Source organism: Cryptomeria japonica, chromosome 5 (genome assembly GCF_030272615.1).
Source record: "Cryptomeria japonica chromosome 5, Sugi_1.0, whole genome shotgun sequence".
In the NCBI taxonomy this organism is placed as follows: domain Eukaryota; kingdom Viridiplantae; phylum Streptophyta; class Pinopsida; order Cupressales; family Cupressaceae; genus Cryptomeria; species Cryptomeria japonica.
Window position 1 is genome coordinate 64946897 of NC_081409.1, and position 24824 is coordinate 64971720.

Here is a 24824-nt window from a genome sequence, read left to right on the forward strand (position 1 = left end):
ATACAATGAATATCCCAAAAATATCTTATCGGAGCTTAACAAATTTCAAAATTTCTAGATAAGCCTTCTCCAATAGCTCAAGATAAGTATCCCAACCAGTTTTGAAAGTGTCAGAAATAGATACAAGTCCATTTAATTTTTTTCCATTAACTCTTTCTCACTTACCTTTGTCGGTGTGGGCTTTCCAACCATATCCATACATTCTTTCTTATGCACACTGAGTGAATCCAACCGGGGACTCACCAAGCCTCTCAGACTTCTAGCTCTTCTTATGATTTTGTCTCTTTCCTTCTCAAGAATAGAAATTTAGGCTTCCAAAATCAAAATTTGACCATCAATGGATGTAGTCAATGAAGTCAATCCATCAAAAGAATTAGCTATATTTGCAATTTTCTCCTGAAATTCTTTTATCTTCTTATCCACATTAACTATAAGTATATCTGTGTTACAACATACCCTATAAATATTTGTACATTTCTTCAAAGAGTTATCTATCAGTTTCAGCTTTTCATCAATCTTCTTCTTCTCAGATTAAATCACCTGATCAAATGCAACTCTTTTAGCTTGAGTGATCCTCTTCAGTGCTTGTCGGTTTGAAATATGTTGTAAGTATTGAAAATCCTTTGAAATGTGCTCAGTAACCATCTTAAGCTTTCCATATGGGCTCACTTCATTGTCAATCTTGCACTCTGGGACTAGTTTGTGTAAAACAGTGATTGACTGATCAATAATGCCTTTATCTGTAGATCCCTCCTTCATTAATTTTTCTACTGTCATCATCATGAGTTCAGTAGGACTCATCTTGGTTATGTTTTTCTTTATAACCTGGAGGTGTCAATTAACAACAATGATGGACCAACTACCGGTTCTTTGCCAATTTCCCCTTTATTCTCCTCTGATGATTTGTCCTTTATAGCTTCCTCACTTGCACTGGTGGCTTCGCCACTTGGTGCAGTCTCTGTAACTATTGGTTCCTTTGTAGGAACTGTAACCTCAACCTGTACATTTGTAGCCAGAGGACTATTATCCTCAATATTAGTATCTTGTACATCATCAACCTTTTCACTCTATGTATTAGCTGGTCTCTCAACATCTGTATGTACATTTGTATCTAGTGGGGGCTTGATTTCCACTATCTTAATGTTTTTCAAAATGGAGGGTGAAGTATCCATAATCCCCTTTCCTTTTCCTTCAATCGAGCTATCTGCAATGTCTATCTTTGATTCTGGTGAAGTAAAGAAACTTTTGTTCTCTCCAAAGAACTTAACCCATGCCTTTTGAGTCTCCTTTATTATTTCATTTACCCTTTGTAGCATCAGATTGGTTATTCTATGTTTTCTATTAAAGATTTTTCTCTCTGTCACCTCAAGTGTCCTTTCCATTTCCTCTAGAGAAATAGTAACACAAATAGATAACAACTCTTGAATTCTAATATCCTTGTCAACTTGCATTGTTGACAATATTCTAGCATCTAACATATTATATAATTCTGTCGGCATTTGGATTTCTATTTCTATTAAGGCTTTCTTATAAATATCCAAATATAATAATACTGCTTCCTCTACCTCTCTTTGTTCATAATCCTCTAAGTGTTCATAATAAAATTTTACATTCTTTAACATGCCATCCTTAGTGATTTCATCTACTAACTCTGCACAAGATTTTGGTGGAATGATAGTCACATTACCAGATCGATGTCATTCTTCTTCTTCTTTCTTGTAGTGGTGGATGGAGCTGAAGTGGTTAGTTTTGGTGCTTGCTTCTGTGCTGGTATTTTGAATGTAACCTTCCTAACCAATTTATTTTTAGCCTCTACCTTTGTTTCCTCTATTTTTTTCCTTACAACCCTCTTGAATGCCAAGGGTGTGTCATCCTCAGATTCAAACTTTGTTGTAACAGGCTCAATGTGTACATCTAGATTCTTCCTCTTCCTTCCTTTCTCAGGGACAACATCAATTAATGCTTTAATGTTCTATGAGAACTTCTCAACAAATTTGCTAGCTTTTCATTCCTGCTTCTCTCTTTTGCTAGCTTTTCCTTCTTGCTTCTCTCTCTTCTTTTGGTTGAGCTTTGTTTCAACCTCTTGTGATTTTTGTTTTGCAGTACCACAAGGCTTCTCTACCTCATCAATAGGTGCATCAATCAACATTTTTGCACAAGCCTCAAGGATCTGTGCATCCACTTCATAGCCCATTTCCTCAATCCAAATCTTCTGGGGCTTAATTGTTTCCATATGTGTTTCATCCTTCTTCACCATGAAGCATATGTCAGTTGAATATTTCAACAATATGCTTAGGAACCCTTTCCCTATACTTCATATATTTCTGGAACCCCTTAAAATATCCCCATACTTTATCATCTCTCTGACTACCTAAAGTAGCAATTGACTATTTCAATTGTCTCCCTACCGAGATATCAAATGCCCATTACCTCTTCCCAAAATTGGGAGTGTCATTCATGAAAAATAACATTAAGCAGACAATTAAGTTGCCATACCTAAAGGTTCCTTTCTTTTCTCCCTTAATTTTTCCTAGGTTTATTAATAGTTCATCTAACATCCAACCGCATAGATCCAATTTCTCATTTTCTCTCATCATTTTGTATGTTGCAAAAATGTAGGAACTGGAAACAAAGTTTAGTCGATTTGACTGAGTTACCTTATATCTGATGATCATGCTACCGAATCTGATGTCTGTGTCAGTAATAGTGCTTATTCTCATAGATCTCCTGTCAGATGTCGTGTTGGTGATTTTATTGATGTAATCATTTAAAACCTTCTTGTCTGGATGTTGCCCAACCTGTAACAAACCAGTGATTGCCATGATGACTTCCTTGGTGATCTTGTAAGGTCTATCCAACCAGATAAACTCCCCATATACTCTATTCAAAACATACCTAATTATCTCATCTTCAAATTTCAGGATGTTCAGAATGCTGGTAAACCCTAAGTCTTCAATGTTCTTGTATGTTGGTTTGATCTTTCTAGATTCTCCCATCAACTTGCTCATGTACATTCCCTTTATTTGAGATGTTCCCAAGTCCTCAATGTGACAATGTATGTATGCCCTAACATCTTCAACATAGATAACTCCCTCTAGAACATGGGAAAACGATCCAACTGAATCTTCCAAGGTAGCCACATGCGGATACCACTTGAAAATTGGCTTGGGGAGGTCCTTGACCTCTACTGTAGTTGGATTTGCAAAAAGATAGGAATAGATGATGATTCCACTTCCATGTATAAAGATAAATACCCATTGATCGCTTCCGATGAAAACCCTTAACAAATTCTTCTAGTCGTCAATGAAATCGCTCAAGAAAAAAATTTGGTTTCTCTAAAATGCCTTTGATCGCTCTTAGTCGCTCTTAATCACTCTAAATGTAAGGTGATCAATAATAAAGTGAATTCAACCTTTTAACCTCCGAGAAAAACCCTAATCTTCCATTGACATTAATGATGGCTAGTGAAAGTTATCGAATCTCGAACAGAACATATCTATGTTGGATAAGCATCTCCAATATCTGGAACATCTTTCAAAACCTCTTCTCGGGGCATATGCAACATCTTCATGAATTTTGCCTAACCCTAAGGCATTTGCCTCAGTTACCTGATGAGCTACCTGCCGGTGTAGGAGCAACCTCCTCTGTCAGATAAGTAACTAGTACATTTATATCTGATGATTGTTCTTCAGTCTTCCTAACCCATCTTTGAGTATGATCTTGTCGGATTTCACTAACCTTCTCTTTCCCTTTCTCATTTGATCCTCCATTACCATTCAGTGGATTTATGCTTCTACAAAATTTAGCAATATGTCCAACCTCATTACATGCATAACATGTAACATTGTTCCTTTGAATTGCTTTGCTATTTCTTAACCTGCATTGATTATCCATATGTCCAAAGTTTCCACATGCATAGCATTTAACATTCATTTTGCAATATTTTGTCTTATGACCATACTTATTGGATTTAGAACATTTACCGAGAGCAGAATCAAGGTTCTAATTTTCTTTGTTTCTACATTGTCTAGCCATGTGACCAAATCTATTGCAAACAAAACATCTGCCATTAAATTTATAAGCATTAAATTGCTTTACCAGTGCCTTATGGTTTTGATCTTCATTAGCAGTACCAGAACTCTATCCTTGCTCAAATCCAAGTCCACTAGAATCTCCAATCTGCCTTTGTCTCTTCAACAACTCATCTAGTTGTGCTCAGCTAATCTTGAATTTTTCTTTATACTCAGTTGTAGTAGTTAGATCTTCTCTCAGAATTATTATCTCTGTCAAGCTCTTGTTCATTACTCTGGGATTGTACTAAATCAGTTCTCAACATATCATTCTCATGGACCAACCTACCACATTCTTCAAATTTGTTCTTCAGGGATACAAAAATATTTCCTTCCTTTTTCTTTCAGTCCTCAATCTCCTTAGACATCCTCATAGTTATAGATTGCATTTCATTTCTCATAACCATGTTCTCCTAACTCAATTTTTGACATTGTTACTTAAGTGCATCTTTCTCCTCATCATCCTGACTTTGCAAAAGTTCCTTCCTCCTAGCTTGAACATATGATAGCCTCTCTTGTAGGACAAGAATGAATTCCTTAGCAAGAATTCAATTCATCTTGTAGCTTTAAGTTCTTCAACCTTTCTGCATCATAATCTTCAAGTGTCATCTCAAGTTGTTCCTCTAAACCCATGTCCATGGATTTCAGATTTAGGATCTTCCTCAAGCTATTAAACTTCCTCCAAGGCACAAGGCTCTTATACCAATTGTTGGAATCCAATAACACTAAGAGGGGGGGGGGGGGTGAATCAATGTTACACCATATGAATTAATTTTAGTCTTATTAAAACATGCGTACACCAACCGGTATATCGGTACATACAGATTTGAAAGAAGTAAAGCAACCAATAAGCCAATCACATAAATGTGAATCATAACACACATAATTATATGTGGAAAACCTCAAAGAGGAAAAACCATGGTGGTATTTGTGACCCGCAATATCAATCCACTGGCCATATGAAGAGATATTACAAAACATAAAGGGCTTGCACTTGCAAGAAGGCTAATAGCCTAGAACACACTACTCAATCACAAATGGAGCCTCACTGACTAAATATAAATCTAGACTACAATCCAGAGAAGTGTTGACCTGCTAAGATAGAATCTTCTACGCCATAATATAGTTCTTGTTTAAGCTCTATTTGTTTCAGTCTAAAAACCTAAACCCTTTACTAGAATAACCCTTACATAAATATCCTCACATACATAATCGCTCTAATATATTTTGCATTATATCATATTCACATATCCATCACCATATCTATATCAAAATGATCTAATCCAACTGACCTATATATCCTATACAACTTATCATGCCTTATGTCGGCTTACAAAGATAATTACAATATCAAATTACATGTCGGCTAGATAACATAAATGCATGAATATCAAAAACAATTGTTGATGCTGGATCCAAGAGATGTTAGCCTCCAATACCGATAACCATATTCTAAACCATGTCGTCCTGCATTGCCAGTAACCAAAGAAATCCTTTTGTCCTACAAGTGTCGGTGTCGATGTAGTGTCTGTGAAGTGCCTGCCAATATACAACTGAACCAAAACATGAAGCTAGAACAAAATACCATGTTGTCATCAATGAAAACATAGTGAAATCAACCAATTGAGTGTCAATTGCCAATACTTATGAGGTGAGTTGATTACAAGATGATCAGAAGATATAAATAAAGGAGTAGTGTTTGGTGAATTTCAACATTGGGCCTTTTAGAGATAAGGTTTTATGTGATGTTGTATCTATGAGTGTTTGTCATGTCTTGTTGGGAAAACCTTGGTAGTATGATAGAGGAGCTATTTATGACTGTAGAAGAAACCTAGTTGCTATTGAAAAGGATGGACAAAAGTTCACATTAATTTCTTTGAGGGAGAAAGAGAAGGAGGTGAAGAATCTGAGTCCTGAGAGAAGTTGCAATACTAAGAAACCTGTGGTAGAGGTTATACCAAAAGGTTTGATAGAGCCAGTTGTAGAGGTTGTACTAGAGGTTTTGAAGAAAGATCTAATAGAACCAGTTGCAGACGTTAAATCAGAGGGTGACATGAGTTTGCAGAAGGAGCTGACAGATGAACCTGATGGAACCGGTCAACAAAGAGTTGATGGTGACAAACCAGATAAAGTCTTGTGGAAGAACCAAATCAAAGTTGCAGAAACAAAGACAATGTGCAGATCTGAAGAAAAGAAAGAGAAACAAAGAGAGTCAGAGTTTAGAGAAGCCGGTTGAGGTACCAGAAGAGCTAAAGAAGAGATTGGCAGATAAGAAAGATGTTTGGATCAGAAATGAACATGGGATCTCCATTCCAAATCCTTCTAGATGTTCATGAGTTGCCTCTCATAAAACAACTTTTTCTACCTGGGTTGTCTAATGCAAGAGCATCCCTAGTTGATGAGCAATCTTGCATCATCCAAAAATATTTTCTTTTAGTTTTGTTCTTGTTTAGCTCTTTGTGTATTTTTTTTGTGTTCTTACTAGTTGGTACCGGTAGTTGCTTGTTCTTCATGGCAGATCTTATTTTTGGTTTCTAGATAGCTTTATGTGCTTGATTCTAGATTTTTAGTTCATTTGGGTTCTTTTCCGGCTAGTTATTGATTCTGGTTGACTGTTTTTGGGTTCCAGGACAGTTCTTATGCTTACCAATTGGTTTTCCTTCATTACCGACATGATTCTTGCTGTGTGGATATATCTTGGGTCTTGTCCAATGTTCTTTGGTGTGTGGCTGATCTGCCTACTAAACCGCATCACTTGGTTGTTATTTTCCAGAAAGATTTATTTAATTCTTAGGGTGATCCTAATTACACGTTTCATTTTCCTGCATTGGTGAATGTAATCTTGTGAGGCCGACCCAAATGTGTTTTGGTGGGTATAAATATGTTATTATGTATTCATTTGTAGAGGCGGAGGAAGTAGAACTGAGAGTAAGGATGGAGATTTGCATGTTGTGATCTAGTTGATTCTTAGAGTCTCGGTTGGATTGTATCTAACTTGAATCCTACATGGAACCGGTTAATTACTGGATGTTCTTTGATGATAATATGATGATTGTTGGATGATTGCTAGAAGTTCTAAGGCTTTAATATGATCTGTTTATGTGAACTTTTTATATTTTATTGCTTCTTCGGGTGTGTCTCTCTTGTTGCATAAACCGGGTGAGTCTTTTGAGGGTTCTTACCAGTTATGGTTGCATAATATAAGAGAGATAAATGTAATCAAAATATGATGACAAATATGATCCCATGCCATAACAATGGAAAACTCTATTTAATGATGTAGAATTTTTTGTTGGAGTAATTAGAAAAATTATTTAATTATTAATTAATTAGATGTCTAATTACTTTTTCACTTAAGCTAAACTTAGATTTATTTTATTATCTAGAGTATGCCTTTCTATAATTAATTCTAGCTATAATTGAGCTTAATTTATCTCCTACCTTGCATTGCTTTAGTTCTTCTAATTTTAGCATTAGGTTTCTGCACCTATGGTTTCATTCATCATTTATAAAGATTCATTCATTCATTGTAGTTGCATCTCCATAGTATTTCATGCAATAATATATAATTATTTGGTTGTTATAAAGAATATTATCTTTGTGTGATCTCTTTTGTGTGATAGGTTCTTTTCTTACAAATGGTTCTTGTATTTTATGGTTGTATCAACAACTTCTACATGGTATTAGAGAAAATCTATAGAGTTCTTGTCCACATTCTTTAGGGATCCAGCCTTGGGTGATTTTTATGTGCATATTGGGCTCAAGCGAAGGTTTCCATCATGTTTGTAGTGTCCCAAAACCTTAAGATCAATTTCAATTTCATCAAAATATAAGCAATGAAGTTTTTAGGTCAATTTTGTTGAGGGCAAAAAAAATTGAGGCAAAATTCAATTGTAGCTAAAAAATCTAGGCACTTTGACACAAAACTGATGTCACCATCACACTTAGGAGGCCTAAAAACCTCTAAAATAACCTATAAAATAGTCATATGACCATATGGTCCATAGTCGTAACTTCCTACGTATGCATCCTAAAATCAGGCAAAAGTTTGTAATTAAAAAAAAATCCAAATTTTTTTATTGATTTTTTAGGTGGGGTATTTTTTTAAAGAGGGGCAAATTTTTAGGGTATGCATCATACCATCCTAGCCATCGACATACCTTCCTCTTGCTCCTATCAGCATCAACGTACCATCTTGAAGTATATTTTTAATCAAAATTTGATTCATTACAATTTTTTTGGGGGTAGAAAATTCATCACAAATGCAGTGGTAGCTAGGTGGTGGTCCCCTCTATTTTTAATATTTTTAATCAATCTCTATTTTAGCAACTGACTTCACAAATCAATGAGAGAAAAACTTTTGATTCGACTAAATATTCCAACACCTAAACAAAAATACTAGTGACTACATTTAAAATCTGGTGCCTATACAATTTTTCTGGTGGATCTTCCTGAGGGCAATAATTTTGCAAAATATCAGGGAATTTGTGTAGATTCTAAGGAATCTTTAGTCTTACCAGCAAGGTGTTGTTTTTTCAACATTACAATTCTTATAGGGAAGGAGGTGATTTTTTCTATCGACAAGGAATATTCCCTAAATATTCATTAACATCAACATGATGTCATTATGATGTAAACATCATATGGATCCTTTGTATGTCATTCTAAGCCCTCCAAACCCTAAAAATCTAAAGATGAATTCAAAATGCATGGATGAATGAGTCCTAACAACTAGGCCAGATTAGGTACTCACGTACAAACCAATGTAAAGTAATGCAACTCTCACAAATGGAGAAAATGGTAAAAACCCAGTGGGAGAAACTTCCTCTACAAAAGAGAGAAAAATGAATGAAAAGAAAGTACATGTGACAAGCATGAAGGACTCAATATGTCCTCCCAAGTATTGAATTGGTCACATAAGTACAATCAATATTTCCCCCATAAGAGAGAAAAGAAGAGATGATGCATCCCCCCAATAAAGAAACAGATCCATGCCAAAGATGAAGGCTCGAGGTTGAATTTTGATGAAGATCCAAGAGTGACAAACCACGCTCATACCTTTAGGAAGAAACAAATCAAGTGGCCAAGGAAAAATAAACTCCATGAAAGAAGATGGAGGGAATAGTCTCATGATGTGTGTGATGGAATACTACTCAACTGTCCAACTATTTGAATTAGGATGTGCCATATCAATTAAAGCAAATCCAAACAACTATGAACATACTTGATGAACAACCTATGAAGGAATTGAAGATGGAATAATAGGAATTATCTACCATCAAGGAGGAACATAATATCCTAAATCATGTCCCCAATTTCTGAAGTGTGTGATGTATCAAATAACCTTGTAATATCTGGCAAGTACTCATCCCACTCTACTAAAACTAGAAGAGAACAATCAACCTATTGAATTGAATTGATCTCTAAAGAAGTAAGAGGTGGAGGATGAAAAAAATTCCCAAGAACCTTTGTGTAATATTGAAGCACACATAGGTTCAAGTGACAAAAGCTCTCAGATTTTTTATCATGCATCTCCTTGGGAGGGTATGATGATGCAAATATAGCAAATTGGTATCATGTGTAATATCTTCATCCCTTTTTACTCCTGCAATTTGTTTCTAGCTCCTTCCACACTCTCCACTCCCTCTCAATCTTGATAAGAAAAGGGGTATAATATCCAACCATTCTTTGGAAAATATAGTCCTTACTTTCTTTTTCATCCAACCATCCTTAGGAAATAGAAGCCTTACTTTCTTGATGAAGGGGTGAAAATCTTGGAATTTAGAACCACACATGCAAATAATTATTGATTTAACTTAAAATATAATGTAGGATACTCCCATATCCTAAATCCACATAAAAATGTACCTAAAAAATGCTAATAAATTTATTAAATTAGAAAATTATCTCTCTTAAATTTTATTCAAATGCTCAAGAAATATGCAAATTACTTAACAAATTTGAAATTACATTGTAGGAAAGCCTTATAGGCATTACAACACTCCAAAATATAATATAAACTAATAATAATTAGTCACAATAACAAAGGCAAATTACAAGCCAAAACACTTCTTCATCTCATGTATCCCGAAACTTACTAGGAATATTAGTTCACTATGCCATCAACTCCACTCAACAAGACCCCAAAATAGAAACTAGTCAATAACTCATTCTTGGGTTCCCATTTTAAATATTTAGCATTAAGGAAAGTATCTTTTGGTCAAGGTAAAAGTTATAACTCACATTTCTCATGCTCCGAAAGGAATATTTCAAATTTGAGGTTCAATATGTGAAATTCAAATTTGAATTTCTTAACCACCATGTATGCTCATGCATCATACACCCAAGGTCATTTGAAATGTTTCATGAATTAAACTCATAAATATTTATAGATTATGTTCTTATCCTCTCTTTCTCTTTTCCATTCTCAAGGCCTTACAAAGCCTTAGCAATAATTTTTTTTAAACTCTCACGATTTACACATGTAAATGGCCTCACATTCAATGATCTATTAACAAAACACTTTTACAATGCTTGTAAACTGACTCACATGTGACGATCTATTTCAAAATCCCTCTTACAATATTCATAGGTATTATTGCAAACTATCTCCTTTGGTGATTTGTTCACAACCAAAGAAACATTAGCTCCTCAAACCCTTTGAATAGTCTTTCTTGCAATTTTCATATACGCATGCAACAAATCTCTCACACAATCCAACCCTCAGGTCCTTGTGTAAATTGCCTCTAGTTCAATGAACTATTTACACACTTAGGAACCCCTACTCTAATACCAATGATGAAGGGGTGAAAATACCAACTTAGAGTAACTCATGCAAATCATTATTTATTTGACTTGAAATATGATGTAGGGTACTCCCCTATTTCAAAACCACATACAAGTGTAGCTTAGAAATGCAAAGAAATTTTAGAAAATTAGGAAACTATCACTCTTAAATTTTATTCAAATGCTTAGGAAATATGCAGATTACTTAACAAATCTGAAATTAAAAATTGTAGGAAAGCCCTATAGGCATTACAAACAGTTCAAAATCTGATATAAACTAATAATAACTAGTCATAATACCAAAGATAAATTACAAGCCAAAACACTTCTTCGTCATCTTATAAATTCTAAAGATTGCAAAGAATATCAATTCACTATGCCATCAACTCCACTTAATAGGACCTCAAAATAAAAATTGCTCAATAAATCATTCTCAGACACTCATTTTTGTAGATTAAGCATTGAGGAAAGTATATTTGAATCAAGGAAAGTTGTAACTCCCATTTACGACACCCAAAAAGGAATATTCCAAATTTGAGGTTGAATATGCCAAATTCAAATTTGAATCTCTCATTCACCATGGATGCTCACGTATCATTTCTCTATAATCTATCTACCCTTCATCTACCCCATCCATATATATTTTACTACCTTTAACTATAAAACTATCTCTTGAAGCCCACCATTCCTCCCTACAATGTTCCATGAATTTGGTACATTTTCCTATAGTCATTTTAGTGCATCCCCTATGCTTAACCTAATGTGCACCATCTCCTTCCTGTCAACTTGATTCCTTGGATTTTCATCCTCCATCCATAATTTTTATATTCTCTAACCTCACACTTTTTCTAAGTTGCTTATCCCAACACCTTCATCCTCCTTTTCTTATGACCTAATCCTATTGTGCATCCTATTTCCTCATCATCATACATGACATATTTAGTATAAGACACATTCTTATGGAATGGTTTAGTCCTTGGAAACCTATTCATCCATTTTTAATAATCTCTCATCTATTTTCATTACCAAATATTTTAGCTTCCACTATCCCCTTATCCATTAGACATGTTTTCCCTCTCATCATTGGTATCTATCTTTAGGTTATCTCCATGCTATATTCCTCATCAATCCACTACTCCTAAAAATCCAATATCACAAATTAATATTTAATCTATGCAATCTAAGGAAATCATCCAATCACAACCTTGGTCTTATTACCAACCTCACTACAATCCTTGCTAAAAACCCAATCATCATTAGGATATATCATTCCCAATCTTTGTGTTGTTCTCAAGATATATTGTTCCGACATTAATAACATCTTCTACCATTCATCACTTAATCTTGTTTTTCAGCTTGATCGAGGTAACATCATGTTTGTTTTTATATCATTTTATACATGCTTGTTTGTTTGTATGTATTATCATTCTTTTGTAAATGTATTATCCCTTGTATTCCATCTTTCACAAAAGTATCATGGTCTTCCATATCATGGTGTTATATGATATAAGGTTGCTTGTGACTTATCATTTTGAATGCACAAGACACATCCTCTCCTTGGTTCCTTATAGCTTGATCCATAACATCTCATGCTATATAAGATAAAGAGTGATTAATCCAACATAGCATAACTAGGCATTTTTTCCTCTCTCTATTTCCCCTTCATCCCTTTCATCAACAATCCCTCATCTCTTTCCTCATCTTTCTTGCATCTTCTCATCTATTTCAAGAGAAAAACTATATTCTCCTAACTAACGACAAAATGGCAAAATAAGTTTATTTAAATAATAATAATCAAATCGGTTAGATATATAAAACTAAAAATAAAAAGACTTACATAAAGAGTTGGTAAAACTTTGTAATTTTATGAAGATGAAAGTTTAGAGGATGATTTGTTAATACATGAGAATAACTCAAACTAGTCATTGCAATGCAAGTGTGAATGTTTCAACTCAAAGTAAGGCATGATGTAAACATGAAAAATGAGAATATGTTCTTGAAATCATTTTCAAACCTCTTTAAGGATAACACATATAAGATTTGATCTTATTATGTCTATCATTTATAATTCTATATTTTGTATATCGTTTAATTTAAAGAAAAACAATATAAAGAGTATGTTCTTGAAATCATTCACAAACATACTTAAAACATAGTTCATATAAAAAGGCTGGTATTATGTATAAGTTATCGTAATTTAATAAATTGAAAGGTAAAGATATATGTAATACAGTTATGATAATGTTATTTTTTAATCAGTAGTTTAATAAAGATTAAGGAGCCTAATAGAAAAAATAATAGATTAATCTTGAATACAAATTCATTTTATTATGATTTAAATATTCTTAAAGAGATATTTAAAAGATTTGAAATGTCAATTTATAAGTTCCATATATTTATGATGGTATTGTCACCCTTTACTATATTTTAGAATATCAAACCATATAAAAAAAATACACATAAATCAAACTTTCTTAACTTTAAGTTTCATAATTTTTTAATCATTAATAAATGATTTTTTAAAAACACTTAATTTATATAAAACATATATTATATTGTTTTGATTATTACTTCTCTAAATGAAATCATTGACCATTAGTATTGTTTATCCATTGAAAAATTTATATTTACATATCAACAATCTTAATAATTATCTAAAACATTAAGTAAGATTAACAAATCATCATTATTATTATGATAAGTAACATCATATTTCTAATAACAAATTTTGCCATCACAAATAGCTTACTTTCTCTTTATGAATTGATGAGTTTGAATTTAAATGTCCCAATGTTCAACGTAACAAGTGAACATATGATGGTAAAATCATTCCTTACATTACTATTATCATTATTATCATTATTTCATGCTTTTTTCTTTTCTTCATCATGTCAATCAACTTCCACCAAAAAGAAGATATGTTATTTCATTATTGTTTTGCACTTGACTCGAACGTGATGCTTTACAATTATTACCCAATTTCCTTTCACTCTATTGATATGTTTGTTTTAAAAATTTAAAAACATTATTTATAATAATGAAAGCCATAACCTTGGAAATTTTTGCCAATTTATCACAATTGAAATTTTAAATGATAATAATGAAAGCCATAATCTTGAAATTTTTTACCAATTTATTACAATTGAAATTTAAAATAATAATCATAGATATTTTAAATATATCAATTTCAAAAATATTAATAGAGATCAATCTTGAATTATTATAGTTTTTTTTGGTTCAATCAAAGATTACTTATATATTATAATATCAAAAGATATTCAAAATACAAGAGCCCCAAACAATAGAGAGATCATAAATAAAATTATGAAAGGTAGTAGCTAAAATAAATGTTAGTAGAGGAGAGAATACATAATTAGGACAAACGGAACTGACAATAATTATAGAGAGGGAAGAGAGATTACAAAGAAGACTAACTAACCTTCATAGACCCCAACGGAGCTAGAAACTTCTAAAGATACAAACTGAAGAGGGATAATAGAGCTATAAGTTTTATCTATAACATGAATGATTGGCAAATGCAAAGCTTTGAAAAAATACATCCTCAATATCTTCTTGGATCAACTTTAGGGTGGTAATGGCCGATTAGAGAGAGTTCTCTAGAAGAGCTAATCTCATTGAAATAAATGATTAGAGTAGAGGAGATGAATTTTGCATATAGATCCTAAAGAGGATACCACCAACATTAGCCATGCTAAAATTGTTGGCATAGCAATTGAAAACTTCATCAAGAGATCGAAGGGGAAAAAACAACTGGGAGAGTGTAGTTCTTTGTTGTATACGAAACAATACCAACATCCCCAATAATGTCTATTACATTTGAAAGGAAAATGGAGACAACACATATGAAGGAGAGAGAACCAATAAAATTGGACAATAAGGCTTTTCCAATGAATGATGGCATCCTTGACTAGGGAACATGGAAGCATAAACACTCTTCCTAATTTTTTGTTCTCATGAGGGTGAAGGTCTTTACAGTCCTAGTGGCATGGAGGAAGTTCAAGTATGTGATCTAAAATAAGTGTTGACATTCTAAAGGAATTGAACAAATAAATTATAGGAACTAATAGTGAGTTCACACGTCCCAAAATAACTCGCAACACCAAAAATGGCATTCCATAAGAGAGCAGAGAAAGAGAATAGATTGTTTGATTATTGATGCAATAATGTACAATACTCAATAATGGATCAATGATAGTACTTCTCCTACATTAAATACTATACATGAGACCTTGCTTATATAGACAATATTGAGAGATAGGATTAGACAAGAAATTATGACAAGTGTCTTAATCCTATGACATGAAATAACTAAAGATAAGATAAGAAGAGAAGATTACTAAAGGCTTCTAGAAAGATTCATAGACCCGTTAATATGTGGAAATGAGTGAATAGGACCTACTAGGTAAATTAGTTAGGTAATAATATGACCTATTCACACAAACACCTTCCTTATGTACAACTTGTTGTCAAGAGACATTGCTCTGATGAAGACTGATGCATGGAAGATGCTTAGGGGTTATCATTGATGACAACTCAGTTCACAAATTACATCTAGTGTACATAGATTTGGTTTACTGGAAGTCATTTTGTTCATAGGCATAAGTCTGGAAGGTGGAACATAGTAACCAGTAGAGAATGAGATCAATGTGTATATATTGATTTTGCTGATGTAACTTTGGTTGTGGTGATCAAGGCTGATGTTTCAAACTTTGAGGCAACTTATTTCATGATCCTGGTATCCGGTGTTGATTCGTGAGAAATTTTAGAGGCCTGGTGTCAGGTAATTTAGTTAGGGAAGAGCTATTTTGGTGTAATGTGTGTTGCAGATTTGTTGGGTTGATTTCGGTGGTCATTTCTATGTTCAAGGTGATTGGGATGAATTATGGGAAGCTTATTATCATTGTGTTTTGGTCCGCATTCAGATTTGTGGACAGATTGATCCAACTTGGTGATACATGTTTCATGTTGTGTGTTATGTGGTTTTTGGAAGCCTACTTGGTAAATGTTTCTTTTTGTTGGTGCGGATACATAAAATTGAATTGGTTGATCATTTTGATGTATGTGATGAGTGAAAAGAGTTTGTATGAGCTAATTTGCAAGTCTGGTGAAATTGTTTGAAGGCTTTGGTGGTTTGGTGATTGCTAGAGCAAAAAAATAGAGTAGAAGGACATATCAGCTGCAGGAGACAATCTGAGCCTAATTGGAACTACTTTTTGGCATAGTTAGATGCTATACTTTAGTTCATTCATTATTGTAATCATTTGTAATAGCCTATAGGGAAGTGAGCCTTCCTTCGAGCTGTAGCCCTTTTGTAATTAAGCAGTGAGCTCTAAGTAGTATGCATGAATGTAAGTGCATTCCCCTCATGTAATATTATCATACTTCTGGCCATAGTATAATAATATTATGGGTTCAAATCCCACTGTGGTTTTTCCCTTTGTGGGTTTCCACATAAAAATCTTGGTGTTATTATTGTGTGGTTTCTTACTATATGTTTTTGCATTTTACTTTTATTCTTATGCATCCGATGGTGTAAGAATCAAATTAGAAAGTTTGAAAATTGTAAAACATTGAATCACTGCCCCCCACTCTTAGTGTTCATTGATTCCAACAATTGGTATTAGAGCTTTGTGCCTCAGAAGAAGCCTAACAACTTGAGGAAGATCCAGAAGATTGAATCAATAGACTCTGGTTTGCATAAACAACTTAGTGTGGCACTTGAAGATCTTGATGCAGCAAGAAACAAAGTAAGTTCACTAAAAAGAAATCAGAATGTTGTTGAAGACTTTATTGAGACTCTGAAAGATCAAGTGAGCACATAAAGAGAGAAGAGAAAGGAGTTGATGGATAAACTCAAGGAGAAAGAAGAACAAAGTGTTGACAATCAAGCCCTACAAGAAAAGACAAATGAATGTGAGAAGCTTGCTAGAGAGAATGCAGTCTTGAAGAATGAGATACAACCTATTGTGATGAAGCTGACAAGGGAGATTGAAGACCAGAAGAAAAGTGAAGAAAATCTGACTCAGTTGTTGAAGGAAAGATCAGATGAATGTTGTAGATTGACATATGAGAATGATCAGTTGAAGCTAGAATTGGTGCAATGCAAGAATGATGTTGTAGTGTCCACCCTTGATTTGACCTATTCTAACTAGAGTTGACTATTATTTTATGTTTGATAGACTTGTCTAGACTATATTTGATGATTTGGATGATGAATACACATGTGTTTCAGTTACTTACTATTTATGTTAGACACAATTGGACATATGCTATTTTGATGATCTATATGGATGTTGATACTATCATTATTGATCATGTGATTTGATGGATATATGTATGTGATGATTTCATATGCTTACTATGTGATAGATCATTGATATATTATGTTGATCATGGATTTGATGTTGATTATGATTACGCTAACCCTATTTCATGGTTACATATGATGAGTTGTTTATGAGATGTGTTTGATTATTGTATGACTATCTTTGTGAGAGGGATGATGTCACATCACTCATTATGAGTGGGATATGTCGGCATGATTCCCTATCACTTGTTTGTTATGAGATATGTGCATATGTTGTATCATTGTTTTGTGGTTGCAAGATCTTGCAGGTACCAGACATCGACTCCACCTGGCTTCACAAGTGTGAGCGTATCTTTAATTCCAATGGCTTATGTGGTTTGGAGATGACATGATTTCATTACACATACTCTAGGTCTAAGGTGTTCACCATGTGTCGTAAGCGTCTTCACGTAATTCGCCATGCCAGCTAGTGAAGTTTGATATTTTTAGTATTGAGAGTATGTTTAGAGATGGTTGGTTTATATGGTTATGTTTAGATTAATTATGTGATCCTTGATGTGTGATTTTATAATTAATAATGCTCATTTTTAATGTATTTAATTTACTGGCCTTGAGTATTTAATTATTTGATATTTTATGTTTAATTATTCTGTGTGATTTTAATATTTATTTGATAGTTATTGTTTAATCTTTATTGGTATTTAATTATTTATTTATTTGTCTATGGTTTAATAGTTTATTTGGTATATAATATTTATTTAACTCTTTATCTCATTTATGAGCTTTTGGTTTTAATTTCCCTATTTGATTTATTTATTTATTTATGGCTTATGTTTTATTTATAAAGTTCACTTTATTTATTAGTGGGAATGTATGAGCATATTTGAATAAAATAATATTATCTTCCCATTGTTGGCATTATACACTCAAATGAGAATGGTTGATGTTATCATTAATGGCAGCCAACTGGTAACAAGGTTCAAAGGTTATACCTGCAATAGACTTCACCTATTGGCACTGGCAGTCACTACATGGTCTATTCACACTGACATCCAGTTACACCAACAACAAATCATACCGGCAGTCCAAGCCGACTTGGAAATAATATTGTTTATGTGAATTGTATTGTAATGTAATATCATTTTTGTATAGCCGACATGATGTATTGTAAAGACTCATATATGTATGAGATCTTGTAGGTCATTTTGAAATGTAATTAGGTATGTATGGAAGAGGTATATGTTAGCAAATAATTGTATATACATTTTGATGTATTTAGTTTGAGAGAGAATAAGAAGCATAGTAGAGTGAAGCAAGGTTTATGGCAGAGGTATCGGATAGAGCTTAAACTAGTACTGAATCCAGCATTGCAAATGCTATTTTGAGCAGTACATTGTTATTGGATTTAACCATCCAATTGTAGTCAGTGGGACTCCTTTTTGTTGTTGAGCAGCGAGCTCTAGGTAGTTGGCCTTCCTGCATGTGCAGACCCCTATTGTACTAAGTAATATTTATTCATATTGGCTAGTGAGTAAATATTTTGGGTCACAAATCCCATCGAGGTTTTTCCCCTATCGGGTTTCCTCGCCAAAAATATTTGTGTTATAGTGTGCATTGATGCTTATTTTTTTGTTTCTCTTTACTACATTATTATTTGTTTACCGATATATTAATTTGGGTTGTAAAGTTGCAAATAAGTTGAAATATTTCATCTATTGGTTAGACACTAATTCACCCCCCGCTGCCCCCCCCTCCCCTCTCAGTGTCTTTGGGATTGATCAAGTATCTAACACCCACTTAGTTGTATAAGAAGATTTTGTGTTATTTCTACCTACCCTCCATTCTCATTGGTTTAATTTGAAATGGAAAATATAAAAGTAACCTAACATGGGGTTGGTAGAAAATATTATATTTTGGTTTATTTTCATTGGCTAGGGTTTTTTCTTTAGATTTCTTTTTATTGGGTAGTTTGGGCTTGTTGTCGGGTTACCATTCTTGGAGATTTTCTGCAACATTTGGATTTTGGATTTGGATCTCTTCGTCAAATTTCTTCCATTACTTCTAATTCCAGGTTGGAGCTCTTATTTTTGGTAAAGATTTTTATTTCTGTATATTCTTCATGTCTACAAAAATTGTTGTTTGCGGGTTTAATTGGGAAAATGATTTATTATATAGTTTTGGACGATAGTTCATAGGAAATATTTTTTGTGTATAAGATATAATATATAGTTGGAACTATAGGTTGGGAAAATACTTGATTTCCATTGGCTGAGAGTTTTGTTTGGGTGCACGATTGTGTGCATTTTTCTAGATTTTCTCCTGTGTTGATTTTGGTTCTTTCTCTGTGATTGATGGATGGTTTTACATTCTTGGTGAATCTAGCAATTTTTAGAAGAGTAGAGGAAAGTGTTTTAGCTTGGATTGAGTCTTGTGGATGTGTTTCCTATGTGTGCAGAAGGTTGAAAACTTTCAGATTTGAAATTGCATTTTCTCCTCCATAAGTTTATGGATTTGAGTTCTAATTGTTGCTTACATTTCATCTTTTTTGGGCATCACTTATTCAGTTTGTTTTGAGACTTGTAAATTTTCCCTTGATTTTTAATTTAGACTCGTAATTTTACTGTTTTCCATGTTTTCTATTCTCTGAGTCATATGCACTAAACAATGATTGTATGCGCTAAATTTTTGTTCATATGCACTAATTATTTGTCATATGAGCTTTGGAATTATTCATATGAGCTAGTATGTTGTTTGCATGTGTTGAATTAATAGTCATATGCACCGAAAGATGGTTCATATGTGCTGAAGGATTTATCATATGCACTGAATAATTAGTCAAATGCACTAATCTACAGATTTCTAGTATTTGCTCAATTTTTTATTATTTGTTCACTTTTTCAAATCTGATTTTTGTACCAGAGGCTTTTCATATGTTTATTGCTGATTTTCCAAATTGAGTGTTTGATTGATTTGATGAATCTTTCATGGTTTTCACTTCTATGTTATCTTTATGATGGATTTATGCCTCTATCATGTTGAGAAGTCATGGTAGAGAGAGACAGAGAGTTATTTATTGTGATCAGTCCAGCAAGTTGATGTGCCTTGTTGTTGTTATTCATTTCATTTGATGAGAAAATTTGGTTATATTATTGATGCATTTTTATGCTATGAGGATCTTGATGTTTATTTGGATTTATAACCTTTGGATGACCATGTATGTGTATGGTTGTATGATGATTATGATTCCAGATTTGATTGTTATTATGATCCTCTTGTTGCATTTATTGTTTGGGCCATGTTAGGGGGAGTGGACTTCCATGTGATGACCAGGGTCATGAGAGACAGGCTTGCATGAGGTTCCTTGTAAGGATGCATGAAGTCTAGACCACCAGGGAACTTTGGGAGTTTGCCATGATTTGTAATAAGTGATAACCTAATAATTAATGAGCTGGGTAACTAGATTCATTAATAAGATAACAATTGATTTGAGCCTCATGACTTAGTCCTAGGGAGGATGTTTTAGGATAAGCATGAGAAGGTTGTGAAGATGGTAAGATAATCTCCCTTGGTCTCTCATAGGTTGAGATGGCTCCACATATCCATCAAGCTAGTGCCTTATGTTATTATGTTCTGAGGATGGCATGTGATGGCACTCCACTCCTACATGTTTCCCCTTGATGATTTATTATTATGTCGTATTGGATGTATTTATGTCTTGATGAGTTATACGCCTTTGGGAGTTTATTCTTGATGTGTTGTGTGGGTTCTTGCATGAGTGTCCTTGTGTGATTAGTCTATTTGGTTAGAGTGCTATCTTAGGTCTAGAGTATGTGTTGGGACCTTGTGTCATCTCCTAGCATGGGGGGCAGATCCTTTGGTTCCACATGATCAAGTGGTTGGTGCTTTTTAGCCAATGGGATCTTCTCTTGGATTCTTCATGCATGGATGTAGATACTTCTTCATGATGATTATGGATGTACCTTGTAGCAGATTTATATAATGAATATGATGAAATACATGTAATATTATTGTATGGAGCAGTTGGAATCTTGTAGTAAGAAGAGTTATTCTCATGATGTATTTCATGTACTTTTAATTATAAGGTGGATTGTAATTGGAATTGGGATTATGTTATAAATTGTAAAGGGGACATTGAGGACGTAACTGTATTATTATAAGGATGTGATCTATGTATCTTAGAATTAAATGGTTATAGTTGAAATAGAAATGATTTTGCATTATGTTTTAATTGTATTACTTTATGGAATGTTTAGAAAGCAAGTTATAATGTAACGTAACCTTAGAAGAAGAATGTTCAGAGAGTAAGAAATGATTATGTTAGAAAGGATTAATTGGATTAGTAAAGGTGGATCAAATCTGTGCATTAGGATTGCATTATCCTAAAAAGGAAAAGAGCATGTAGATAGGAAATGTTGGGTTAAAACACATTTGGCTTTGGTGCATAAAATGAGTGTAGGATTATGAGATTGTCTTGCATTTTAAAGTAGGAATGAAATATGCTAGTAGAATGGTATAATGGCATGCATATCAAGATGGATAGATAATTTGGGAGGTTTCATATCTCTTGGTTAGGAAATTAAATTTGATGCATTAACTCAAGATACAATATGCTTATCTTGTGAGTGAGATGTCATTGAGGTAGTTAATCAAGTAATGATATTATGTTATTTCCGTTTGCATTAATTTATGAAATGCATTATGATGTACATTCATAATGGTTAATGAATTTAGTTAGATGGAGATGTTATGTGTTACACTAGTTGTTATTAGACGTTAATTAAAAAAAATTATCTCCATTTGCATGTTAGATTTTTAGTTTCTCTAGGTATTTTGGCGGGCATTACAGATGCACAAGAACTTGAAAGGCAGATCATGATTTTGATAGATGAGCTTTCTACTACTAATGAGTACAAAGAAAAGTTCAAAGCTAGTTCAGCCTGGTTAGATGAGATGCTGGAAAGTCAGAGACATGGGAAAGATATGCAAGGACTTGGATTTGAAAAAGGAGAATCCTCCGCTTATGGAGAAAGCAATCATCAGAAGAGAAAGAAACCTCTGGTAAGACAACCTAATGCCTATAAATTCAATATTAAATGTTTTATTTGTGGTAAATTGAGTCATATAGTAAATCAATGGAGAAGTAAGATGAATAATGGGATGATGAATAATGTAATGAATAATGGTCCTACCTTTACAAGTCAATGTTTCATATGCAACAACTTTGGTCATAAGTCAAACATGTGCAAAACAATGATAAATAACGTTAAGAATAAGAGATGTTATGCTTGTGGAATGTTTGGGCACATTTATAACCAATACAAGATGAGACCAAATCAGATGAAATTTAGGCCTCTGCAAATAAGTGTCGTTTGTCATGCATGCAAAAAACCAAGTCATATTGCAAGACATTATAGAAGAAGGAATGCTCTAGTAGACAAGAACAAATCAGATGAAAAGGGAAAAGATAAGATGGAAGAGATCAGAGATCAACATAAGAAGATGTGGTTTAAAAAGAGATATTCAAATGTGCAAAATGGCTCCACACTTGATTTCGGTGTTGGAACCTCATCCAATAACTAAGGCATATTGTCCTTAGGAGGACATTTCTCATGCAGATATTTAAAACCCCCTTTCAAAGATCTGTAACTGGTCAAGGATGGTTGCAAATGATGGAGATTAACTATGCAGTTGATATCCGGTAGATTTCTTGGCGGTTTAAGTATTCGATGATGAATTCCTAAATATGTAGGGTTGTGCATTTATTACAAATTAAAGTTAGGTTTTCAGAAAATAAAAAGGTATTTCACTCATTCATTCTTCACATTGCGAGCAATGAGTGAGAGTAGAAGAGCAAAGAGAATGAGATTGAGTAATCATAATAGAGCTTGAAGCGATCAGTCAGTGATTCCTTGCATCTGGTTGAGAATCAAAAGGTATTTATCCATTTGTGAGCTATCCTTTCATGTGCTAATTTTGAGATGGCATATGAATCTAGTGTTGCAACTCCACTTATCGTCAATATTAATGAGAGGACAAGGCCCGTATTCAAGAGGCATCCATTCAAATATGTGGAAGATGATCTAGAAGGTGCTTTTTCCTCTGTCCCGTATGGTGTGCTGAACAATGAAGATATTACGTCATACATCCACCACAACACCAAGGAGCTTGGAAATGCGGACATGCTTTCATTGTATACCAAGCATATGATGGATGGAATGGGAAATTGGAAGCCATAATTCAAGTCATTGTTGGATAAGGGTTTCATCCAATTTAATAATTTTTCGGTGTTTGATGAACCTAAATGGGTCTGATATATCCTAAGCCAAGACCATGATGAGTTCATATGGTTGGATCAACCTCACAAGATCACCAAGAAATCCATTCAGGAAGTTACCTATTTGAATTCAATCAGTGAGATCCCCGGTCTAAGAAAAGTTCATAACTCCATAGTGATAGTTGCTACTAGATCCCAATATGACAACTGATCAATGACAATCAACGATATCAATGAACATGATGTGAGATTTGCCTCGATGGTGACTAGATATAAAGTGTACCAATCCAGTAGGGAGAATTCTATATTTGGCACTGCTATATTTGCAGCCTATGAAATGCTAAAATAAGACAAGAGGTATGATCTTTGTTCAGTTCTTCTCAGTGAGTTGTTGAGTAATCTAAAGAATATAAAACAAGACAAGAAGAATGTTTTCAAATTTGGTTCCTTGATTGTCTGTATAGCACTGTATTTCTTGAATGAGGTCCCTGGTATTGGAAATATTTAATGGGGTTATGATAAACTAGTGGTAGTACAAATAAAGGAAGGATTATAGGGTTTAGGTGACACAATTGCACAAAAAATTTCTTTGTGGGGATATTTCAAATCCTTTCAAGCTATGATTAAAATCTGAGAGAGGATCCCTAAAGAAATTGTTGAGAAGTATGAGAAAGCCATTTGCTTCATGGTTGATAAGGACCAATGTCACATGGAAGCAGTTGAGCCGAGAACTATTTGGATCATGCCCATAGGGTATGAGGTGGATGAAAAGACTCTTGATGCATATGCTCAACACCTGTTGAGTCAGTCCGTAGATGATAAGGAAGAAAGGTTTGGTACCTACAAAGAAAAAGATCTTGATTTGCACAAGAATTTTACCAGATCGACAAGAAAGAGAAAAGTAAGAAAGGAGGTTGAGGAGCTAGAAGAGAAAATGGGTTTATCAAAGGAGGCTATGCAAAGGGAAAGAGAAAAAAATATACTAAAGGAGGAAGATATGACAAAGCCCAAGAATTCAAACCTATTTCCACCCCTCTGAAAAAATCAAAGCCAAGACAGTCTCAGTCTACACCTATCTCCAGTATGCAGAAGCATGTCCCTCCACCCAAGTCACAAACAACATCAACCCATGGAGCAGAGAAGAGAAAGAAGGAGAAGCCAACAAGAAAATATGTATCTACTCAGGAAGAGATCATATTATATGAAGAGGTTAGAGAAGTGAAGAAGACAACCACTTATGCCAAAGTGGTGAAGAAGCCTCTATTTGGTGGACCTCAACTAGCAAAGAAGCCCTTAACACAAAGTGAGTCATCCAGAAAGGCCACAGCAAGAACAAATTAGAAAT